Raw genomic sequence first — 14,372 nt, 5'->3', positions numbered from 1 at the left:
GCAAAAAGAAAAACAATGAACAGGGTTAACCACGAGAAAAAATGGGGGGGGGGGCCTTAAATTAAAAAAAATAAAAATTTCAACCAGGAACAGGGAGAAGAAAAAAATGCTGAAAACTAGGACCTGGGAGGGGATTAAGAATAATAATAAAAAGGGCACAATTAATAATAATAGTTGTTTTAAAACAGACAAATACTAGCAAACTAATCCCCAGAAAAAAGAAAGTGAAAAAGAAGAAAATAAAAATAAAAATAAAAAAAGAGAAAAAGAGAGAATCGGTGGAGGACAGGGCAGAGCACCCAGGCTCCGTCTGAGCACACAGACTGTGATGGAGTTCCTGTGGGCCCAGAAGGGAGGTGGTAGTGGGGGATGCTCACACCTCCATTCATCAAATGGGTGTGGGGTATAAGAGGAACAAGAGGAATGTTGTACCTTTTCAGTCTTGCGGGTCTGGAGTGTCCTTGGGGTTGCTGGAAAGCAGAACATGTTCTTAAGCACTGTGAGAGTGCTGTCTCTTTAATATCCAAAATAGTCAAGCTGCTTTTAAACCTTCAAAATGGTGGCACCCTCTGGATGAGCAATAGTCCACAGCTCAGCCTGCCTTTCTCTTCACCTTCTCTGTTTATTCCCCAGCCACCGTGCACAGTCCTCCATGCAGTCCCTGGCTAGCAGGACTGATTTTTAGGTTAATTTTTAGGTCCTACCACCACCCGGGAATCCACAGGTTGTCTGTGCCGTCAGGATCGCTCAAGATCGCTGCCAGACTGCAGGTCCGTCTATCTCATTTTTTGGTACTTTCACGCAAATTATTCTGCTAGTTGGGGTTTAGTCCACTTCTATATCCTTTCCTTCAAGGCTCAGGGGTCCAGGATTATCTTCTGTGTCCGTGTTGTTTGGTTTTGGTTTCCCTTTTCTTTGTTGAAGAGGGCCTGTGCAGTCTTTCTGCCTAGTCTGCCATCTTGCTGGAACCCCCTAAAAAACATGTAATTAAGTGTGAAAAAAATAATTTCGGAACACATATTATATGTGTTTGTTGTTGTTAGGTGCCGTTGAGTCAATGCTCATTCATAGTAATCCTATGTACAACAGAACGAAGACACTGCCCAGTCATGCACCAACCTCACAATCTTTGCTATGCTTGAGCCCATCTCTCCAACCACTGTGCAAATCGTCTTGTTGAGGGCCTTCCCCTTTTTCTCTGACCCTCCGTTTTGTTAAGTATGTATCCTTCTCCAGGGACTGGTCCATTCTAAGCACATTACCAAAATATGTGAAAAAGTCTGGCCATTCTCACTTCTAAGGAGCGTTCCAGTTGCACTTCTTCTAGGACAGATTTATTGGTTCTTCTGGCAGTTCCTGGTACTTTCAGTATTCATTGCCAACACCAATGCTTTAATACCAATGTTGAAATTCCTCAAATTAATAATATGCTTTCCAGTAACTCAGTAGAAGCATGGAAAAGAGACTGAACAGAGAGTTCACTGAAAAGATAATCCAAGTTTCATATATCATGATGTTGATGAGAATGTGGAGAAATAGATGTTTTCATGCAGTGTATCTTTGTAAGTGCAAATTCATATAACATCTATGGTGGACATGTGGCAATTTGTTATAAACTTAAAATGCACATAACCTTTGACTCAGCAACCTTACTTCTAGAAATTTATTCTACAAATATACATACATATGTGACTACGTGCACAAGAATATTCACTTCAATAGTTATTATAGTAGCAAAATTTGTGGATTGACATTAATATCTATTAATAGAGAAATGATTAAATTGTCATATATTCATAGAATGGAATGTTTTGCAGACATAAAATAATATATGTTGATATAAAATTATCTTCTTGATTTAATGGAAAATCCAAAATAGTGCATATATATATGATATATACATGTATTAGAAATTTGCCTGTATATTGCACCAAATCTACTTGGAATAATACATAAGAAGCTGAAGAATTGTTGCCTTTGGGGAGGGGACTAGGTGGCTGAGAAATCGAGGTGGGAAGGTAACTTACTTTTCACTTTTTCTATTATTTATTCTTATGAATTTTGTATGATGGTATGTATTGTATGATGATATATCTTTTGAAAACCAAATAATTTTAAAAAAACAACCATTTAATAGATGTTGTTGTTATTATTTGCCATAGAGTCAGATCCGACTCATAACCACCCCTCCTTGGGTTTCCAAGGCAGTATCACTTTGGAAGTAGATTGCCCAATCTTCCTTTCAAGGAGTGGTGGGTGGGTTTGAACCACCAGCTTTCTGGTTAGCAGTCAAGTGCTTTAGGCACTACGCTACCAAAAATATCAGACTGGAAATGTGACTTCCAGTTGGCCCAATAGAAGAGGGCTCAATATAATATTGTGTTCATTAACTTGAATACTAAAACAAACTTGAAATAGGTAAGTGCCAGTTGAGTTGAATATATGCTTGCATTCATGAAAAAGATTATTTTAGTAGAGAATTTACCACATGATTCCTTTAAACAGCAAGCTTTCAATATGATCCACTTTGCAGACATTTTCAGGAGTATTTTATTGCATGAAGAGAATTACACCTGTTTTATTAATTTAGCAGTTTAACACTGCTGGAGTAATATAACAAAATTTTCATGTAGAATGATTTTCATTCTTTGACATTCTATTCCCCCTTGAGTTACATAGGTTATGTATGTGTTTAACAGTGAATTCACACTCACTTTTGAATTGAATTTAAAGACGAATGAATGGAAATATTCTTAATGCAGTAACCATAAAAAGGCAGTTGTATATATTACTCACAGATATTGCATAGTTACCATGATAATCTAATGACTATATGCTTCCTTTGAGGTTTTAAAGAACAGCTAAACAGCCATCTTTCTAGTTTAAGTACAGTCATGTCTAGAGGCAGGGGGATTTTTAGACAGTTCTTAAGATCCCATTCCGCCTTGTAATTACTGTAGCAACAGTCATACAAAAGAACAACAACAACAAAATACACATTCTCAAAAACTTGATACATAATTTGGAATTTTTATAAATATTGATACCAGACATGCTTCCTCTGTGGGCAAGATTTAGTTTTAAAGATAGATTAACAAAAGCAAAAATAAATCAGGTGTCATCAGTTCCAATTCATGGTGTCCACAGTGTGTCAGAGAACTGTCTTCTGTAGAATTTTCAATGGGTTATTTTTCAGAAGTAGATCACTAGAGTTTTGTTTTGAGGTCCTTCAGGGTGGACTGGGACCATCAATTTTTTTATTTTTATTTTATTTAATTATTTTTTTTTAGCAGTTGACTACTATAATCATTTGTGCCATCCAGGGTATTCTAAAGATAGAAAGTACACTAAGTCTTAGTAAAAAGAATCTGTTCTCATAACACAATCCATTAATTGTCGCTTTTCCATAAGAGGTTTTTTAAATCTAGGTATACACTGATAGCTCAAGAGATTAGAAAGATGTCTATGTTAGGGCTGGTCTTTGTCAACTGTGAGCTAACTAGCATTGTTGAGGACATGGTTTGTGAATGAACTGGTCTGCAATACTCTTTATAGGTATATTATGGTTATGGTGGCTATTTGTAGAAATATTCAGTTGTAACTGAACCAAAGAATATTTCTTTTAGGAATGAGGTAACTCTTACCCTCATATAGACTGTCATTTTCAAGTGATGACACACAAAAGCATGGTGTATCACTCTCCATCCCCATTGCCTCCACCTCACACTTGACAAGTGCATTTGTATGTACCATAGTAAAAAGCTGAATTAACTGTCTTGACAGTAGGCATAAATTTACACTTAATTTTATTAGCTAGAAAAAGCTACATAATTCTGCTGCAATTCCTAGACCTAAGAAGGAAACATTAAATACAAGTAAGATCACAAATTACCGATGGTTTTAGTATATATTTGTTCAAACTCTGGCTGTCTAATGACAAATTCTTTCATTCTGAAGAGTAAAAAAATTAGATATCCTTTACTAAAGCATGTGAAACCATACTAGAATATTAAGAACTAAGCTGAAAAGACAAACAAATTCAAGTTTCATTAAATAACACTACCAGAGTATTAATACGTTTAGTAATTGAATTACTAAATTTATTATGTGTACTACACGCTACTGCCACTCTCAGTGAGATGGATTGAGACAGTGACTGTGATGATGGACTCAAATATGGCACTGATTTTAAGGATGGTGCAGGACCAGGCAGTGTTTCACTCTGTTGTATATGAGGTCACTATGAGTCAGAATTGACTTGATGCCACATAACAACAACAACTAACACTCTAAAATCATGCATCAACCAGGTCTCTTTTGAAATATAGTCCATCTTGTTAGAATAGACAACATTTCTGGCATGCTATAAGTGAAAATAATTTATAAGATCAAACATGTCAAAATGGTTTGACTCATTACTAGAGCAGCATAGATGTGACCCAAACACGTGCAGGTATAACAAATACTTTTTTTCTTTGTTGCACTATAATTTCTTATGAGTTAACTTAGCCAGAAGAAATAGAAGGGTGATTTTTTTGAGCAATATGAGCCATAAATTAGGAGATGACCATTTGTTTCTATAAAAGTAATATTCTTCCAACTGCTCATGAATAGCTTATGAATACAAACAGTGGATTTCTCAAATGTCTGTTTAAAAATTGCAGTATAGTATTTGCTTCATCATTGTTACTTCACCTATAGAGATTGCTATCTGAAACTGCCTCATGCCTATAAGTCAAAAGAAGTCAATGGAACTAGCCATGCCATCAGATCATTTGTATGTGTGTGTGTGAGAGAGAGAAAGAGAGAGAGAGAGAGAGAGAGGGAGAGAGATTTTCCTTCTTGTCAGTGACTCTTTAATTTTTGACATGATTTGACTTCCTGAAAGTGATTCCTGTACCCTTCCTGTCTTCTAGGTTCAGTTATGCATCCAGATCTAGCCTGGTACCCATCCTCTGTTGGCTATTGATTATACAACGGAGCTTGGCTGTATATCTCTGTCTATATCATCTATATGTATATCCATAATACACACACAACACCCACTGCTATCAAATTAATGCTGACTCATAGTCACCCTCATTGGGTTTCTAAGGCTTTAAGTCTTTATGGAAGTTGATTGGGTTTGAACCACTCGCTTTCTGGTTAGCATCCAAAATGCTTTACCCACTACATCACTGGGGCTCCTTAATTCTCTATCTATCTATCTATCTATCTATATTGGTCCCCTTCTTTCCTACCAGCATGCAAATTGGACCTTCTTGAGTTCCTGAGTGGTGCAAATGGTTAATGTGCTTGCAACTAACTGAAAGATTGGTGGTTCAAGTCCATTCAGAGAAGCTTCCAAAGAAAGTCCTATGATCTTCTTCTAATCACATTGATTAAGGGAGGGTTGCATGGCTGACTAATGTAACTTCTGTCAATAAATCATACACCTGTAAAAAGTTAAATTGGCTGAAGATGTGTGATAGATACATTTACGACAATGACAAAGGAAAAATAAAAAAGTAGCTGCTGAAGCTGTGTTATGGATTGAAGTATGTTCTCTCAAAATATGTGGTGTAAATCATAACCTCTATGCCTGTGTTTATAATGCCATTTGGAAATGGGTTGTTTTTGTTTTGTTAATGAGGCAGGAATTGTGTAGAGTGTCTTGAGCCAATCTGTTTTGAGATATAAAGTATTAACAAGGGAGCAGAAGACAGATGGGAGAAGATAGATGCCATGCCACATGAACATCAAAGACACAAGGAATAAGGACCTTCCCCTAGAGCTGACAGAAAGAGAAAGCTTTCCTCTAGAGACAGCCCCCTGAATTCAGACTTCTAACCCCCTAAACGGGAGCTCTGGTAGCACAGTGGCTAAGACACTTGCCTGCTAACCAGACGGCTGGCAGTTCAAATCCACTAGCCACTCCTTGGAAGGAAGGTTGGGCAATCCTACTTCCGTAGTGATACTGCCTCGGAAACCCAAGGAGGGGTCGCTATGAGTCGGGTTTGACTCGACAGCACATAACAACAACAACAACCTCCTAAACTGTGGGAAAACACATTTATGTTTGTTAAGGTATCCACTTGTGATATTTCTGTGGCAGCAGCACTAGATACCTAAGCAGGCTGCTATGTACAACGAACACCTCATAGGATTTGATTCCTTGGTTTGAAGGCTTAGGGTCATGGTTTCATGGGATATCCAAGTTATTTGATCTAATAATGTGTTTAGTGCGTCTCTTCACCTTCTAATTCACTTTTGTGCATCTTAAAACCTTGTTAACAGCCATCCAAAGCACAACTGGTCTCTATTTGCCTGGAGCAACATAAGAAGAAAGAGTCAGAAACAGGAGAAAATGGAATTTGTGGCTAATTGCCTCCACGAACTACTGCCTCCTCTGCAAAGAAGAACTGGATGGTGCCTGGTTACCATTGCTAGTCATTTTGATCAGTGATTCTATAGAAGAATCCTGATCAAAAGGGGGGAAATTCAGAATAGAATTTCAAATTTTCACAGAATCCAGCCTTTCTGGCACATATTGCTTTGATATAATCATTAAACAACTTTAAACCAAAAATATCCCCTAAAGCTTTCTTAAAACTAAACTATAGCTTAACTATATGACTATAGCTTAACAAGTAAAGAATGTTAACCTTGAGCATTATGCTCTTGTAAGATCTATTTATATGGGATAAAACTGACAACAACAACTCAAAATATTAGATAGGCAACTTAGGGGGTATAGAGTTTACGTTAATGAGAGAAGAACAACTCAGAAAAGGAGGGTTAGAATCATTGCAAAATGTAAATAAATTACATGTAAAATTAATGTCACTGAATTGTAAATATAGAAACTGTTGAATGGGTGTATCTCCTGCTGTGTATATTCTCAACATAACAAAAATATATTGTGAAGCTGGAGACTATACCACCAGTATTTCAAATACCAGCAGGGTCATGCATAGTGGACAGATTTCACTGGAGCTTCCAGACTAACACAGACTGAGAAGAAGGATGAGGCCATCCATTTCTGAAAGAACTGGACACTGAAAAACCTTATGAATAGCAGTGAAACATTGTCTGATATATTGCTGGAAAATTTTATGAACAACCATGAAACATTGTCTGATATAGTACCAGAAAATGAGCTCCTCATGTTGGAAGGCTCTCAAAATACTACTGGAGAAGAGCTGCCTTCTCAAAGTAGAGCTGACCTTAATGAGATGGATGGAATAAAGCTTTCAGAACCTTCACTTGCATCTGAGGCATGACTCAAAATGGGAAGAAACAGCTAAAAGCATTAATAATAAGAATATGGAATAACAATTCATACAAAGTATGAATCTAGGAAAATTGGAAGTTGTAAAAACTGAAATGGAGTGCATAAAGATCAGGATCTTAAGCATTAGTGAGCTGAGATGGACTGGTATTGGCTATCTTGAATCAGGAAATCATACACTCTACTATGCTGGGAATGATAAATTGAAGAGGAATGATGTCACATTCATTCTCATAAAGAACATTTCATGATCTATCCTGAAGTATAATGCTATCAGTGATAGGGTAATAAGGATATGTCTACAAGGAAGACCTGTTAATATGACTTATTCAAATTTACACAGCAACCACTGAAGCCAAAGATGAAGAAATTGAAAATTTTTAACCAACTTCTGAAGTCTGTAATTGACAAAACATGCAATCAAGATGTGTTGATTATTCCTGGTGATTGCAAAGCAAAATTTGGAAACAAAGTAGCATCTGTGGTTAAAAAATATGGCCTTGGTGATAGAAATGACACTTGAAAGTACATGATAGAATTTTGCAAGACCAATGACTTGTTCATTGTAAATACATTTTTCAACAACATAAATGGTGATTATATACATGGGCCTCACCAGATGGAATACACAGGATCAAATACATCTGTGGAAAGAAGTGATGGAGAAGCTCAATATCATCAGTCAAAACAAGGCCAGGAGCTGACTGTGAAACAAACCATCAATTGTTCATATGCAAGTTCAAGGTGAAGCAGAAGAAAATTAAAATAAGTCCACAAGAGCCAAAATATGACCTTGAGTATATCTGTTAAATTTAGAGACCATCTGAAGAATAGATTTGACTCATTGAACACTAGTGACTGAAGACCAGAAGAGTTTTGGGAGGACATCGAGAACTTGAAGAAGCAAAAGGTCATTAAAAACACAAGAAAGAAAGAAAAGATCAAAATGGATATTAAAAGAGACTCTGAAACTTGCTTATGATTGGAGAGTAGTTAAAGGGAAATGGAAAAAAAAAATATTGGAGTAAAAGAGCTAAATAGAAGATTTCAAAGGGGAGCTTGAGAAGACAAAGTAAAATATTACAATGAAATGTGTAAAGGCCTGGAGTTAGAAAACTGAAAGGGAAGAACATGCGGGACATTTCTCAAGCTGAAAGAGCTGAAGAAAAAAAATCAAGCCTCAAATTGCAATATTGAAGGATTCTCTGGGCAAAATATTGAACAACGAAGGAAGCATCAAAAGAAGATGGAAGGAATGCACAGAGTCACCATACCAAAAAGAATTGGAGATAGCATATGATCAAGAACCAATGATATTGATGGAAGAAGTCCAAGGTGCACTAAAGGAATTGGCAAAAATGCAAGGCTCCAGGAACTGATGGAGTACCCACTGAGATTGTTCAACAAATGGATCAGTGCTGAAGGTGCTTACTTGTTTATGCCAGGAAATTTGGAAGACAGCTACCTGGCCAACTGACCGGAAGAGATCCATATTTGCACCCATTACAAAGAAAGGTGATTCAACAAAATGTGGAAATTATCAAACAATATCATTAATACCACATGCAAGTGAAATTTTGCTGAAGACAATTCAAAAACAGTTGCAGGAGTATATTGACAGGAACTGCCAGAAACAAGCTGGTTTCAGAAGAGGACATGGAAGGAGAATATATTACTGCTGATGTCAGATGGATCTTAACTGAAAGCAAAGAATACCAGAAATATTTTTACTATGTTTTATTGACTATCAAAAAGCATTGGACTGTGTGAATCATAACAACTTATGGATAACATTGCTAAGAATGAGAATTCTAAACACTTAACTGTGCTCATGAGGAACCTGTACATAGACCTAGAGGCTGTCATTCTTACAGAACGAGGGGATGTTGCATAGTTTAAAATCAAGAATGATGTGTGCCAAGGTTGTGTCCTTTCACCGTAATTATTCAATCTGTATGCTGGGCAAACAATTTGAGAAGCTGGACTATATGAAGAAGAACATGCCATCAGGATTGGAAGAAGATTCATTAGCAACCTGAAATATGCAGAAGACATAACCTTGCTTGCTTAAAGTGAAGATGACTTGAAGCACTAACTGATGAAGATAAAGGACTGTAGCCTTCAGTATGGTTACACTTCAACACAAAGAAAACAAAAATCCTCAACTTGGACCAATAAGTAACATCATGTTGTTGTTGTTGTTGTTATGTACTATCGAGTTGTCTCTGACTCATAGTGACCCTATGCACAGCAGAACGAAACACTGCCCAATCCTGTGCCAGCTCCATGATCTTTGCTATACTTGAGTTCATCGCTGCTGTCACAGTGTCAATCCATCTCGTTGAAGGCCTTCCACTCTTTCATCAACCCTCCACCTTGCCAAGCATGACATCTTTCTCCAGGGAATGGTCCCTTCTGACAACATGACCAAAGTATGTGAGATGAGGTCTGGCCATTCTCTCCCCCAAGGAGCATTCTAGCTGCACTTCCTCCAGGACAGACCTGTTAGTTCTTTTACCAGTCCACGGTACTTTTATCATTCTGCCCCAACACCACAGCTCAAAAGCATCAAATCTTCTTCGGTCTTTCTTATTCATTGTCCAGCTCTCACATGCATATGAGGTGATTGAAAATACTATGGCTTGTGTCAGGTGCACCTTAGTCCTCAAGGAGACATCCTTGCTCTTCAGCACTTGAAAGAGGTCCTTTGCAGCCGATTTGCCCAGTGCTGTATGTTGTCTGATGCCCTGACTGTTGCTTCCATCGGTGTCGATTGTAGAACCAAGCAATGTGAAGTCTTTGACACCAATCTTTTCTCCATTTATCATGATGATGTTTATAGGTTCAGTTGTGAGGATTTTTGTTTTCTTTATATTCAGGTGTAATCCATACTGCAGACTGTATCCTTCAATCTTCATCAGTAAGTGCTTCAAGTCACCCTCACTTTCAGTAAACAAAATTGTGTTGTCAGCATATCACAGGTTGTTAATGATTTTTACTCCAATCCTGATGCCACATTCTTCTTCATATAGTCCAGCTTCTTGGATTATTTGCTCAGCATACAGATTGAATAAGTATGGTGAAAAGATATAGCCCTGACACACTGCCTTCTTGATTTTAAAACCATGCAGTGTTTGCTTTTTCTGTTTGAACAACAGCCTATGGTCCATGTACAGGTTGCTCATGAGAACAATTAAGTGTTCTGGAATTCCCATTCTTCTCAATGTCATCCACAATTTGTTATGATCCACACAATCAAATGCTTTTGCATAGTCAATAAAACACAAGTAAACATCTTTCTGGTATTCTTTGCTTTGAGCCAAGATCCATCGGACATCCGCAATGATATTCCTCTTTCCACGACCTCTTCTGAATCCAGCTTGCATTTCTGGAAGGTCTCTGTCAATATATTGCTGCAATTGTTTTTGAATTATCTTCAGTAAGATTTTACTTGCATGTGATATTAATGATATTGTTCAATAATTTCCACGTTCTGTGGTATCCCCTTTCTTTAGAATGGGTACAAATATGATAAATGGATACATCATGATAAATGGAGAAAAGTTTGAAGTTGCCAAATATTTCATTTTAGTTGGATCCACAATGAAAGCCTAGAAAGCGGCAGTCAAGAAATCAGAAATCATATTCCACTGGGAAAATCTCCTGAAAAATACCTCTTTAAATCATTAGGAAGCAAAGATGTCACTTTGAAGACTTAGGTGCAGTGAAGCCATGATATTTTCAATCACCTCATATGCCTGTGAAAGCTGGACAATGATGAATAAGGAAGACTGAAGAAGAATTGATACCTTTGAATTGTGGTATTGGGTAAGAATACTGAAAATACCATGGACTGTCAGAAGAACAAACAAATCTGCCTGGATGAAGTACAGCCAGAATATTCCTTAGAACCCAGAATGGCCAGACTTCATCTCACTTTGGTATTTTGGTCACATTGTAGGAAGGGAACAGTCTCTGGAGAAGGATATCATGCTTGGTAAAGTGGAAAAGATGGACTGACAAAGGGGCTGCAACAATGGATTCAAGCATAGCAAGGATTGTGAGGATGGCGCAGGACTTGGCATTGTTCATTCTGTTGTATGTAAGGTCACTATGAGTCCAAATCAACTCAACAGCAGATAACCTAACAACAACAAGGAGCAGTTTTACTCTAATTCAAATGGGGTTACCATGAGTTGTTGTGTTCTTGTTATTTGCCCTTGAGTTGGACCCAACTCATAGCTACCCCTCCTTGAGTTTCTGAAGTGGTATCACTACAGAAGTAGATTGTCCAACCTTCCTTCCGAGGAGTGGCTGGTGGGTTTGAACCACCAGCCTTTTGGTTAGCAGTCAAGTGCCTTAGGCACTACACTACCAGACTTAACAGCAACTGATTTTATTTTGGTTTTGGTTTAATTGCCTATGACATGTGGTTCTAGCTCAATGCTAAGCCATGCATCTACAGAATCTGCCATAACTCGGTCAAGACCAGAAAAAATTAACAATTATTTATCTTTATATAGACTGAACAAAATTTAAATCTGGAAATTCATCAGCATACTCTGCATAAGCAAGAAAAAGTTAGTCTTACCAGTAGCAGTTCCCTGAAGGAATGGTCTTGGTAGAAGACTTGGAGTTTACTTCCTTGGTAGCTTTATGGCTGATTTTGTAATTTAGGCACTCTTTTCTTTTCTTTTTTTTTTTTTTTATTATTAGGATTTGGGTGAAGATTTACAGAGTAAATTCACTTTTCATACAGCAGTTCACATACACTTTGTCTCATGTCATTGACCAAAATTTACAATGCAGCAGCTCCCCTCCCACTTCCTCCCCATAGTTACCTCCTCCCAGTGTCCATCCCTTCATACTCTTCTGCACCCTGAGCTATCTCCCTGTAGGCACTCTTTTCAAAGGCTCAATTTTAAATCCTGACAACTGGGCTAGTAATGGAAATGTAGGGGAACTGGACATCATGAGTTCCTATCATACCACCCTGGGCCCTTGCAGGCTTTATCTCATTTTATCCTTATGATTGTCCTGAGACGCACATTGGACCTCACTTTTGCAAATAAGGGAATGAAAGCTCATAGAGTTTATACCTAACGTCATACCTAAAGTCACAGTTATTAAGTAGTAGCACTGGGGTTACAATCCAGGTGTAGCTTTTATTCCACATGTCCTTTCCATTACTTTAAAGCTTGTTTTGAGGATACAAACCAAAAATAAACAACAACAGCAACACTAACAAAGATACTGGACTGTTTCTAAGATATGGAGAGCTTAGAAAAATTACAAATAAAATTAGTTTTTGAAGAAGACTATTTCAAGGGTGTACCAGTCAAAAAGTTATTTGATATTACACTTAAGCTACTGTCTGAGAAAGCATATTTTAAGTTTTCCTGTATTTTAAGATAAGTGCTCTTCAAATAATTCTTTCTTGTCTGTCAAGTTCTTGGCAAGGAATTAGATTCAGCTGCTGTGTCATAGTCAAGGACTAGCAGTTGTAGTAAGGTTTCTGAACATCCTGTTTTTATTTTGTTTAATCTTGTTTCATTCCTTCTCTTCAGAGTGGTTAATAGACTGGCAAACTATTAAGGTAGCAAAATTCCATTGGGCACCTTCAGCACTCAGTTGTGAAAAAATGCTTTGGAGTTAAATAGTCTGATTTTGATCTCCATGGGACTCACTAAAAGAGCTCTAGTGGTGCAGTGGGTAAGGCATGTATGTGGTTGCTGATCAGAAGGTCAGAGGTCCAAATCCACCAGTGACCCTGCAGAAGGAAGATGGGGCAATCTACTTCCGTAAAGATTGATAGCCTTGGAAATCAGTGGGGGTTGCTGTAAATTGGAATTGACTTGAATACAATAGTTTTTTTTTTTTTTTTTTTTTGCTTTGAGACTCACTGATTTTCCTAGTCATCTGGAGATTATATTTTAAGAAATATAATTGGAACTGGGCTAATTTGGTATGAAGTAGCCTTAATGGTGCTAAGCACTGGGCTGCTAAGTGAAAGGTCAATGGTTTGAACCCACCAGCCACTCGATGGAAGAAAGATATGGCAGTCTGCTTCCACAAAAATTTACAGCCTTGGAAACCCTATGAGGCAGTTCTTTTCTGTCCTAAAGGGTCACTCTGAATTGGAATCGACTTAATGGCAATAGATTTGGTTGGATAATTTGGTACATTTCTTCCTGGAATATTTTTATGAAAGGAAATAGAAAAGCTTACCCTCTTCCCTTGCCCTTTATACCATCAGCTGTGTTTGAAGTAGATTTTAATATTGTTTTTACTGAGGTTCCACCTTCAGAGAGCAGCTTTCATCACCAGGCTGGAGTCCTCGTTCAGCATTTTTAGAGCAGTCAGGGGTGAGGCCTTCCAGCTCCCACAGCCCCATTAATAAATGGAGACCTGGCTCTGCAGTCACTGGCCATGGCTCCCAGCGCAGCCACTGATCACTGTGCAATAATAAATCAGCCCTGAGTGTTTTCCTAATTGTAGGTTTGGTCTGACTTAATCCATCTAATAGGTAAAACATCTGGTCTTGTTTTACTTTTAATCTGTTCTTTACATCAGGAACCTTATCGCTCTGGGACTAGGTAGTCACAAGAGGTTGGTTCTTTTACCTGGGCATGGCTAAGAGGTCCAATACCTAATAAGGGCCTGCTTTCTATTTATGCTTTACAGTTCCTTACAGGCCTTCATTAACAATAAAACATTGACATCACAATTGGTTTGGGGTTGTAAATTGCCAGATTAGTGAAAAGCCTGCATTGTGACACATTCTAGGTCAAAGGGAGCTAGGCACATAATCTAGGGGAAAGCTTAAGGTTATTTTTCAGTGTTAAATTTGCAATGATTCTGGGCATTTGAAAGCTTTTTATAATGATGAATATTCAAACACGATGCTTGAATTGAGTTTTATCTTTAAATAGGCTTGTTAAGGCCAACAAAACATTATTATTTTTTAAAAAAATGTATGAGTGGTCTGAAAATATCTTAGAGGAAGCAATAAAATATTGTTATATGGAGTCAGTTTGGATTTTGTTTGTATTAGGTATATAAGATAGCACAGCCTACTTAACCCTTTTAAAAGGGTCATAAA

Source organism: Orycteropus afer, unplaced genomic scaffold (genome assembly GCF_000298275.1).
Source record: "Orycteropus afer afer isolate SDZICR_OR568_19922 unplaced genomic scaffold, OryAfe1.0 scaffold00068, whole genome shotgun sequence".
In the NCBI taxonomy this organism is placed as follows: Eukaryota; Metazoa; Chordata; class Mammalia; order Tubulidentata; family Orycteropodidae; genus Orycteropus; species Orycteropus afer.
This window is presented reverse-complemented; position numbering follows the sequence as displayed.